An 11,829-nucleotide genomic window follows, 5' to 3' on the forward strand; every position below is an offset into this window, starting at 1 on the left:
TGTATTCTGTAGCGTTTGGAACAACGACGGTGATCCTATATCTGATCCCAAGGACCACGAATGGACAGAGGGCAGTAAATCTCTGTGATTCTCCAACCAAGAGACTCTGAGAGGGGTCACAGATTAAGGATAAGGGGGAAATCCTTTAAACCGAGATGAGAAAAACTTTTTCTGTGGAACTCTCTGCCACAGAGGGTAGTTGAGGCCACACAGTTCATTGGCTATATTTAAGAGGGAGTTAGATGTGGGCCCTTGTGGCTAAAGGGATCAGAGGGTATGGAGAGAAGGCAGGTACGGGATACTGAGTTGGATGATCAGCCATGATCATATTGAATGGCGGTGCAGGCTCGAAGGGCCGAATGGCCTACTCCTGCACCTAATTTCTATGTTTCTATTTAAGACGTATTTAAACCAGAGGCAGATACATTTTTGAAAATTCGGGGATTGTAATTGAAGGGAATGGGGCAAAGAGGAGGAGTTCAGTCCTGGGCTAGATCAGCCATGACCACATTGTGGGATTAACATTGAAATCTAAAATGTGGCGCACACATCATCTATATCCAGTTCCCATCAGCAGTGGGTGGTCACCTTGAGGGAATTTGCTCTGTTTGTTTTGTCCACCTTGTTTCACCATAGAATGACATCCCATTTAACATCATAGACAGGCCATTTGGCCCATCCTATCCAGTCAAGATTTCTGCTCCACTCATCATCCCTCCTATCTATTCTCCACACCCGGTAACTATATTCCAAATTCCATGAGCCCTAATGTGTTTATCCCACTGTTAATCCTGGCTAAATTGGACCAGCCAGGACTTCAAAATGGGGTTAGGTTTCAGGGTTTGCTGGGAGATGTGGTCAAATTGGAATTGCTCTCTGGGACTGGCTGCGAGAGATGCCAGGAAGTCTGGAACTTAGATACAATTTGCAAGCAAAGAATGGGAAGCCTTGCGAATCCTATCAATCTGGTACAAAATGCATAGAATGGATTGGATGGCTGCAAACCAGACATGTACCTTGTAAATAGCTTGTAAATAATGTTGCAGAGTCTGACTCTGCTAAGTGTTGATTGGATGGGGTGTTGAGCCTTGTCTGAGAGTTCTGTTCATCAGGGTAAATGTTTCCAAGTTGACTTCATCTTGAAGTCAGTTGTGAATACAATGTATTGAATTGTTGTATCATTAGGTTAACCATGTAACATATAACAATTACAGCACGGAAACAGGCCATCTCGGCCCTACAAGTCCGTGCCGAACAACTTTTTTTCCCTTAGTCCCACCTGCCTGCACTCATACCATAACCCTCCATTCCCTTCTCATCCATATGCCTATCCAATTTATTTTAAAATGATACCAACGAACCTGCCGCCACCACTTCCACTGGAAGCTCATTCCACACCGCTACCGCTCTCTGAGTAAAGAAGTTCCCCCTCATGTTACCCCTAAACTTCTGTCCCTTAATTCTGAAGTCATGTCCTCTTGTTTGAATCTTCCCTGTTCTCAAAGGGAAAAGCTTGTCCACATCAACTCTGTCTATCCCTCTCATCATTTTAAAGACCTCTATCAAGTCCCCCCTTAACCTTCTGTGCTCCAGAGATTAAAGACCTAACTTATTCAACCTTTCTCTGTAACTTAGTTGTTGAAACCCAGGCAACATTCTAGTAAATCTCCTCTGTACTCTCTCTATTTTGTTGACATCCTTCCTATAATTAGGCGACCAAAATTGTACACCATACTCCAGATTTGGTCTCACCAATGCCTTGTACAATTTTAACATTACATCCCAGCTTCTATACTCAATGCTCTGATTTATAAAGTCTAGCATACCAAAAGCTTTCTTTACCACCCTATCTATATGAGATTCCACCTTCAAGGAACTATGCACGGTTATTCCCAGATCCCTCTGTTCAACTGTATTCTTCAATTCCCTACCATTACCATGTACGTCATATTTGATTTGTCCTGCCAAGGTGTAACACCTCACATTTATCAGCATTAAACTCCATCTGCCATCTTTCAGCCCATTTTTCCAAATGGCCTAAATCACTCTGTAGACTTTGGAAATCCTCTTCATTATCCACACACCCCTATCTTGGTATCATCTGCATACTTACTAATCCAATTTACCATCCCTTCATCCAGATCATTGATGTACATGACAAACACCATAGGACCCAACACAGATCCCCGTGGCACCCCACTAGTCACCTGCCTCCAACCCGACAAACAGCCATTCACCATTACCCTCTGGCTTCTCCCATTCAGCCACTGTTGAATCCATCTTGTTATTCCTGCATTTATACCCAACAGTTTAACCTTCTTAACCAACCTTCCATGAGGAACCTTGTCAAAGGCCTTACAAAAGTCCATATAGACAACATCCACTGCTTTACCCTCGTCAATTTTCCCTAGTAACCTCTTCAAAAAATTCAAGAAGATTAGTCAAACATGACCTTCCAGGCACAAATCCATGTTGCCTGTTCCTAATCAGACCCTGTTTATCCAGATGCTTATATATATTATCTCTAAGTATCTTTTCCATTAATTTGCCCACCACTGAAGTCAAACTAACAGGTCTATAATTGCTAGGTTTATTCTTAGAACCCTTTTTAAACAATGGAACAACATGCGCAGTACGCCAATCCTCGGGACTATTCCCGTTTCTAATGACATTTGAAATATTTCTGTCATAGCCCCGGCTATTTCTACGCTAACTTCCCTCAATGTCCTAGGGAATATCCTGTTCCAAAAGTGTCAGTACTTCTTTTACTTTGAAACTCATAGTATCCATAGCCACTCTACTCGTTTCCCTTACCTCACATAATTCAATATCCTTCTCCTTGGTGAATACCGAGGAAAAGAAATTGTTCAATATCTCCCCCATCTCTTTTGGCTCTGCAGATAGCTGCCCACTCTGTCTCTCCAATGGACCAATTTTATCCCTCGTTATCCTTTTGCTATTAATATAGCTGTAGAAACCCTTTGGATTTACTTTCACCTGACTTGCCAAAGCAACCTCATATCTTCTTTTAGCTTTTCTAATTTCTTTCTTAAGATTCTTTTTACATTTCTTATACTCCACAAGCACCTCATTTACTTCATGCTGCCTATAATTATTGTAGATCTCCCTCTTTTTCCGAACAAGATGTCCAATTTCCCTTGAAAACCAGGGCTCTTTCCAATTTTTACTGTTTCCTTTCAAACCGAACAGGAACATAAAGATTCTGTACTCTTAAAATTTCCCCTTTAAATGTCCTCCATTTCTCTTCTACATCTTTCCCATAAAACAAATGTCCCAGTTCACTCCTTTTAAATCATCATCGCATCTCATCAAAGTTAGCCTTTCTCCAATCAAAAATCTCAACCCTAGGTCCAGTTCTGACCTTCTCCATAATTATATTGAAACTAACGGTATTGTGATCACTGGACCCGAAGTGCTCCCCAACGCATACCTCCGCCACCTGTCCTGTCTCATTTCCTAACAGGAGGTCCAGCACTGCCCCTCCTCTAGTAGGTACCTCTATGTAGTGCTGCAAAAACTATCCTGCACACATTTTACAAACTCCAAACCATCCAGCCCATTTACAGAATGTGTTTCCCAGTCTATGTGTGGAAAGTTGAAATCTCCCACAATCACTACCTTGTGCTTACTACTAATATCTGCTATCTCCTTACATATTTGCTCTTCCAATTCTCGTTCCCCATTTGGCGGTCTATAATACACCCCTATAAGTGTTACTACACCTTTCCCACTTCTCAGTTCCACCCAAATAGCCTCCCTAGATGAGCCCTCCAATCTATCCTGCCAAAGCACTGCTGTAATATCTTCCCTGACTAGCAATGCAACACCTCCACCTCTTGCCCCTCCAATTCTATCACACCTGAAGCAATGAAATCCTGGAATATTTAGTTTCCAATCACAGGCCTCCTGCAACCATGTTTCACTGATCGCCACAACATCATACTTCCAGGTGTCTATCCAGACTCTAAGCTCATCCACCTTTCATACAATGCTCCTAGCATTAAAATATGCACATTTAAGAAACCCCCCGTCTCTTCTTCTGTGTTTATTTCCTTTTTTTTCTTTCTCCTCTTGTGTCTGAGTGCTTCCCTTTTCTGCTTCCTGCCTCCATTCTGTCTACTAGCTTTCTCTATTTGTGTCCTTCGCCCCAACCATTCTAGTTTAAAGTCTCTCCAGTGACCTTTGCAAATTTCCCCGCCAGGATATTGGTCCCCCTCGGGTTCAAGTGCAACCCATCCTTTCTGTACAGGTCCCACCTTCCCCAAAAGAAGCCCCAATGATCCAGAAACTTGAATCCCTGCCCTCTGCACCAGTCTTTCAGCCACGAATTTATCCTCCACCTCGCTCCATTCCTACTCTCACTGTCGCGTGGTACAGGCAGTAATCCTGAGATTGTTACCTTTTTGGTCCTTTTCCTTAACTCTCCTCCCAACTCCCTAAATCCTCCCTTCAGGACCTCTTCACTTTTTTTACCTATGTCATTTGTACCAATATGTACCACGACCTCAGGCTCCTCTCCCTCTGATTTCAGGATATCTTGGATGCGTTGAGACACGTCCGAGACCTTGGCACCAGGGAGGCAGACCACCAACCTGGTCTCCCGACTGCGTCCACAGAAACGCCTATCCGACCCCCTAACAATAGAGTCCCCAATTACAATTGCCCTCTTCTTTTTTTCCCTACCTTTCGGAGCAACAGGGCCGGTCTCTGTGCTGGAGGCCCGTCCGCTGTCGCTACCCCCGGGTAGGCTGTCACCCCCATCCGTACTCAAACAGGAGTACTTATTTGCAAGGTGTACCGACATTGGAGTACTCCCTCGTTCCTGCCTCTGCCCCTTGCCCTTCCTTAGCGTGACCCACATGTCTCCCGTGGTTAGGGAAATGCCTGTTATGTATGGGGTTAATCGATATTTGTAATTGGGTGATTAAGAGACAACCTCCATGTGGTTCGGCCCCTCTATTTTCTGGGACAGATAAAAGTCCCTGGTCACGAGGCTCAGGGCCGATCATCTGGAAGAGCGCTCAGGACCAGGTACCCTTCTGGAGTGCCTCTGTCTGTGCGAGGCCTAGAGGGCTTGAACAGATAGACGCAGGGATCGAACCCACGGTGGGATAGGTACAGTGTGTGATCTGTGACGTGCTTTTGGTAGAATACAATTAATTGATTCAGTGCTTTTACTGAAACTAGACTGGGGGGAAGCTTAGAACCGAGCAATTATCACTGCTTGCATTTAAATTTATCTCTGCTGTTGGCTTCAGTCCCTCCAATGCAAGTGAGGTCCATGTTCTCATGACTGCATTCCTTTAGGTATTTATTGAAGACCGCGTTACATTTCAACTTTGATTATTAGTCTCCCCTTCAATTTGAGATATTATTTCATCCCCACACATTTAAATCCACCGATAATATTAAATTCCCTCTCATCATTCCTGAAAACTTCTACAGATGAAATCCCATGACCTGCCCAATCTTTTCATTAAGTTCCATCCTCTCAGTTGTGGCGTCATTCTCATGAACATTCCTTGTGCTTTCCCCCATCGTTCTACATCTCTGCGACAATATCCGCTTTCTCTCTGCATGACAGTGGTGATAAGAGTTGGGAAATGGGAATTATCAGAGGGTTGTAGAAATTTGGTGAAATTCCTGCTGTCGGGATGAGGACGGCCCATCACAGTCAATTGAGATTTGTGTTTTATTTCTTTCAGGAGGAAGCTGGTCGCAAGCGAAGGTAGGACATTGTCTTGACGGAAACAGTGTAAGTGTTTTGTGGAACACCTTAAAACATTTCTAATGCTTAGTTTATAAACAGCTGTTCATTATTTGCAGGGTTAGTGATGAAGCCAAACCACTGTCGGTGGTAGATGAAGCCTTGCCGATTGAAAAGTTTAATTGCCCTGTTTCGTTCAACACGGCATTCAAAGAAACATCTGATGACTTCAAACGAGGTAAAGCTTGTACCTTCACCATTATTCTTGTTTCTGATATATTTAAGCAATACCTAGATGCAAACATTAATGGTCTTTTGGACTGAAGGGAAATTGGATCTACCACTAAACCCATCAGCTGGGAAGCAGACGTTCATACTCTCCTGCTTTGGGTGAAATACTGTGGCTATTCACCCTATCTGTGCACCTTATATAGATCTTATACACAGCTATAAAAACACCCGGACGGGCTCCAAAGACAAATGTTCCTGCCTGTACAACGTCTTCTTATAACCCAGCCCTTCAGACCTGATGAAATTATCGTAAATACTTTTGCACCCTCTCTAATTTACTAACAACCATATTGTGTCAAATTTAATATCCTGACCTATGAAAGCATGAGTGACAAACACATTCTTCACCACACTGCCTGTCACTGTTTCATCTTCCATGGCACTGTGTACCTGCAGCCCGAGATCTCTCAGTTCTATAAAGTTCCCCGTTTACTGTGTATGTCCTGCCCTGGTTTGTCTCAGCAAAGTGCATCACCTCACCTTCACATGAATAAATCCCACCTGCCGTTCCTGAGCCCATTGGCCCAGTTCACCGGGATCATATTTACTCTCAGATCACCTTCTTCACTCTCCACAATGTTACCAATTTTAGTTCCATCTGCAAACTGACTAACTGTGCAACCTACATACACACCCAATCGTGTATATAAATAAGGAACAACAGTGGACTCTGTCTCCAGTCTGAAACACGACCCTCTACCAACATCCTCTGTCTGCGACCTTCCGGTAAATGTTGTATTCCATCGGCTAATTCACCCCGGATTCCATGAGATCCAACCTTCCAGAGCGGCCTCTCATGCGGTGTGTAGAAGCTGCATCTCTCAGAGGGCAGTGAATATCTGGCATGTTGTGCCCAAGGTGGTGGTAAAAAGCTGAGTTATTGGATATGTGCAACTTGGCTACAAATAAATATTTGATAGATCCAATATTTAAGATTATGGGAACTCACACAGAAGAGGAATTGGTGCCAGCTTAGATCAGCCATGACCACATTGAATGGAGGGGCAAGCCTGAGGAGCGGATTCTAATCCTGCTCCTGTTTTCTTGTGTTCCTATGCTCCTGTGTACCGATTGACAGACTTGACACAGAGGAATTGAAGCAAAGATTAACAATACTTGTTCCTGGGACAATGAGTTTGTTGTGCGGGGTGAGATTGAGTAGACTAGGCCTGTGTACTCCAGAGTTTGGGTGTATAGGAGGAGATCTCAGTGAAACACAAAGTTCTTACAGGACTCAGTGGGTTGGATGCAGGGAGGATGTTTCCCCTGTCTGTGGGGTCTAGAGAATGGGCACCCTCTCAGAATGTGGGTTGCAACATGTAGGACAGAGCTAAGGAGACATTACTGCACGCAGAGACTGGGGAACCTTTGGAATTCCCTGCACAGGTGGATGTGGAGACTCAGTCATTCAGTGCTCTTGGAGCTGAGAGCCATGGTTGTACATTACAGCGTCGGGCCGTTTGGCCCATCATGTCCATGTCCACCTATTTCCCAGCTTTACTAATCGATTTTCCCAGATTACATTGGTATTCTTCTGCACCTCACCTAGATAAGTGCCTCAAATATAATGATTAGATCTCACCACCGCCTCCTCTGTAGCATGTTGCAGACATCACCCACTCTCAGTGTAAAGAAAACTTCCTACTCCGATCCACTTTAAAATTCCTTGCTCTCAAGATAAACCTGTACTCTTGATCTGATATCCCTGCTGCAGCTCTGATCTCTGCTGCACTCCACCAGTCACAGACCTCCAAGCAGAAAACTCATCCTTCTACCGCTACCTTCTACCTCCAACCACCAAGCCAATTGTGGATCCATTTCACCAGCTCGCCTTGGATCCCACCTGCCTTCACTTTCTGGACCAGCCTTACATGCGCAACATTGTCAAGTCCCTCAGTGAAGTTCATATATTGGTTCACAATGAGATCAGTGTGTTCTTAGTTGTACACACCCATCAAATCCACCCGTGAATCCCCTCTCTTTCAGCGACCTTACAACCACAAGCCTCCACATATTCTGTCCAACACACGATCATTCAACCTCTGCTTACTCCCATGGTCCAAGCCACCCCTCCTTCTCTCTCACCCTCCACCCAAGGAAACAGGGGCACGTCCTCTGGCCCCTCATGTCTCCCCCTCCCATTCACTATGATCATGGCGACTCCACCCCACACCTCTACCTCCTCTTTAACAACCTCAAACTACCACTCACCTCAATATCCTCTTGCTCCGATCTGCCTCCATTTCTGAATAGCCCGCTTCATTTCTCCAACCCCACCGCAATCTCGCAATCCTCCTCACTCTCCGCACTCGTCCTCCCCGTCCACCCTCCCCCACCTCACGAAATTCCCCTCTCCTTCCCTGGATAAAAACTGTGGGAAAGATGTCTGTTGTCCACCCGATGTGGTTGGGGTGAAACCCCGGGCAGGGTTCCAGTTGTCCGCCTGCCTGTGCCTGAGGCCGAGCGGCTTCTCCCCGGGTCCCGGGGCCGCGCTGCCCGAGTCTCCCCCCGACCCCCGGGGACTCTCTGATTCTCTGCTTCTCCCCCCAGTCTCCGTCACCCTGGATGTGGAAACAGCGCATCCGGAGCTCGAGGTGTCTGAGGATCGGAAGAGGGTGAGATATACCCGGACCCAGAGGAGTCTCCCTGACACCGGGAAGAGGTTTACAGGCTGGGCGTGTGTGCTGGGATCGGAGGGATTCACATCGGGGAGACATTACTGGGAGGTGGAGGTGGCGGGGAGTCAGTACTGGAGACTGGGAGTCGCCGCAGAGTCTGTGGAGAGGAAGAGACGGGTCGACATAACCCCGGAGACTGGAGTCTGGAGCATCGGGCGGGGTTGGGTTGGCGAGTTTGATGCACTCACCTCCCCTCCATCCCCTCTCCCCGCCCGTCCCATCCCCGGGAAGGTGGGAGTTTATCTCAGTTACGAGTCCGGGACAGTTTCATTTCACGACGCGGACACCAAGTCCCATCTCCACACCTTCACAGGGAATACATTCACGGGGAAACTTTATCCTTTCTTTGCGCCTTGGGATGGAAACAACTGGCTGAGAATCTGCTCCGGTTCCGCTCCGGGTGTGTAAAAAAAATGTAAATGTGGGAGTTGAAATAAACCGCAACTGAAATCAGAGCTGTCTGTCTGTCTGTCGATCCGTTCATTTTAACGCGTTAACCGCGTCCGGCAACGGAACAGAAATTACTTTTGTGAAAATATAAAGATTGAAACAATCTCCCTTCCCGGGCTCCCTCGGATCCTAAACTCCCCCAGAGTCACAACGCGACACAAGCGGTGTTGGTGCGGAATTCAACAGCTGCGTAAAGGCGAGTTTGGGGGTAGGTGGAGATAGAAGGGCGGAACAACATCGGAAGTGGTCAAGATCTTACTTTTGATATAGATTTAAACTAAAATGTATTTACAAATAAGATCCGACATAATATTTATAGCGGATAGATGGATAGAGGTATTTTAGAAATTGGTATATATGAGGGAGATTGAATTGAGTTACGCGAAGTGCCTGTAGGATGGTGTTAGTGTGCGGAGATTGTTGGTCGGCGTGGACTTGGTGGACCGAGGCGCTCGTTTCCACTCTGTGTCGTCAAATTAAACAAATTGCGAGCAATTTCGGAAAGTGCACAGTGAGTAATTCAGCTGGTTTCCCCCAAGAATGATACCCAAAGCGTTGAGTTACTCCAGCACTTTGTATCCACAAGTACATCCACTTCCTCCCGAATGAGGAAGTACAAACAGGCTGCCACCTGGCGTCACCTCGACCGTTACTCAATTCTCCAACACATTGCACAACACCGGATCATGCAAACTATTCCGTGAATCATTTCACCCCATAATTTTGGTGGAGCTACTATAGAAAACATAGAAAAATAGGTGCTGGAGTAGGCCATTCGGCCCTTCAAGCCTGCACCGCCATTTAATGTGATCATGGCTGATCATCCAACTCAGTATCCCATCCCTGCCTTCTCTCCATACCCCCTGATCCCTTTAGCCACAAGGGCCACATCTAACTCCCTCTTAAATATAGCCAATGAACTGGCCTCAACTACCTTCTGTGGCAGAGAAATCCACAGATTCACCACTCTCTGTGTAAAAAATGATTTTCTCATCTCGGTCCTAAAAGACTTCCCTCTTATCCTTAAACTGTGACCCCTAGTTCTGGACTTCCCCAACATCGGGAATAATCTTCCTGCATCTAGCCTGTCCAACCCCTTAAGAATTTTGTAAGTTTCTATCACATCCCCCCTCAATCTTCTAAATTTCTGCGTGTACAAGCCGAGCCTATCCAGTCTTTCTTCATATGAAAGTCCTGCCATCCCAGGAATCAGTCTGGTGAACCTTCTCTGTACTCCCTCTTTGGCAATAATGCCTTTCCTCAGATTAGGAGACCAAAACTGTACGCACTCATTTGTTTTTTTGTATAAAAATTCAAAAATTTTGGACTGAAATTTTTGAAATCTTCACAAAATTAGTTAAAATAAAATTGATACCAAAAGCAGAATTGATTATTTTTGGAACAATGGAAGGCAGCCCTGAACTAACTGTGTTTCAAAAGAATCTATTTAATTACGGGAAAAAACTTATACTTAAATTATGGAAAAACGCCCCTATACCAACAATAAATATGTGGATTTCAAATATGTTCGAAACATTACACCTGGAAGATATGAGACTCCTTCCTGCAGGCAAATCAGACCACTTCCAAAAGACGTGGTCTGCATTTATCGACTTACTACAAGTATAAGGTGCAACAGTACTCTGAAAAGAAATGGTTTCAGGATCTGGTAAGGGGGGATGAAAAATACGAAGTTAGTATATTCCTTTCTGACCTGTCTTCTTAATAGAGCTTTTGATTCATTTTCTCTTTTGTCTTTTCTACGGCCTATTTCTTAACTTTTTTCTCGAACTCTTCGCGTAATGGGTCTTTTTTCTTGATCACTTTTTCACACAATCACGACTCTTTCTCACTTTCTTTACTTTTTTCTCTTTTGAAAGCTTAAAAAATGAAGTGGTACAAGAAATGTAATAAGTTATATTTGGCTTGTATTAATGTAATGTACTTTACTCGCAAAAAAAATTGTTAAATAAAATAAAAATAATAATAATAATTTAGCTGGAGCAAAAATAAAATATATAAAGCATCTTTAGGGTGGCATTGTGGCATAGTGCGAAAAGAGTGAACACGTACACCACCAGATTCAGGGACAGTTTCTTCCCAGCTGTTATCAGGCAACTGAATCATCCTACCACAACCAGAGAGCAGTCCTGAACTACCATCTACCTCTTTGATGACCCTTGGTCGAACTTTGCTGACTATACCTTGCACTAAACGTTATTCCTTTATCATGTATCTGTACACTGTAAATGGATCAATTGTAATCATGTGTTGTCTTTCTGCTGACTGGTTAGCAAGCAACAAAGGATGTTCACTGTCCCTCGGTACACGTGACAGTAAACTAAACTAACTAAACTGGCGTTAGATCTACTGCCTTACGGCGCCAGAGACCCGGGTTCAATCCTGACTACGGGTGCTTGTCTGTGCGAGGTTTGTACATTCCTACATGGGTTTTCTCCGACATCTTCGGTTTCCTCCAACACTCCAGAGACGTACAGTTCTGTATGTTAATTGGCTTGGTATAAATGTAAATTGTCCATAGTGTGTGTAGGATAGTGTTGTTGTGCGGGGAACGCTGGTCGGTACGGGCTCAGTGGGCTGAATGGCCTGTTTCCGCGCTGTATCTCGAAACCAAATTAAACAAATTACAAAACCAGGGCTAGACATGGCACGACAAACGTG

At 44.8% G+C, this 11,829-nt stretch overlaps 1 long non-coding RNA gene across 1 annotated transcript in view; it reads left to right on the forward strand.

Annotated features, from left to right (window-relative positions):
• LOC116969501 overlaps positions 1 to 8,636 on the forward strand; it is a 14,606-nt gene extending 5,970 nt beyond the window's left edge. The window contains exons 2-3 of the long non-coding RNA XR_004410794.1: positions 575 to 576; positions 8,623 to 8,636. This is a non-coding gene — a long non-coding RNA (uncharacterized LOC116969501). The remainder of the gene's footprint in view (positions 1 to 574; positions 577 to 8,622) is intronic.
• Positions 8,637 to 11,829: the final 3,193 nt, after the last annotated feature.

The sequence above is a fragment of the Amblyraja radiata genome, unplaced genomic scaffold (genome assembly GCF_010909765.2).
Source record: "Amblyraja radiata isolate CabotCenter1 unplaced genomic scaffold, sAmbRad1.1.pri S66, whole genome shotgun sequence".
In the NCBI taxonomy this organism is placed as follows: Eukaryota; Metazoa; Chordata; class Chondrichthyes; order Rajiformes; family Rajidae; genus Amblyraja; species Amblyraja radiata.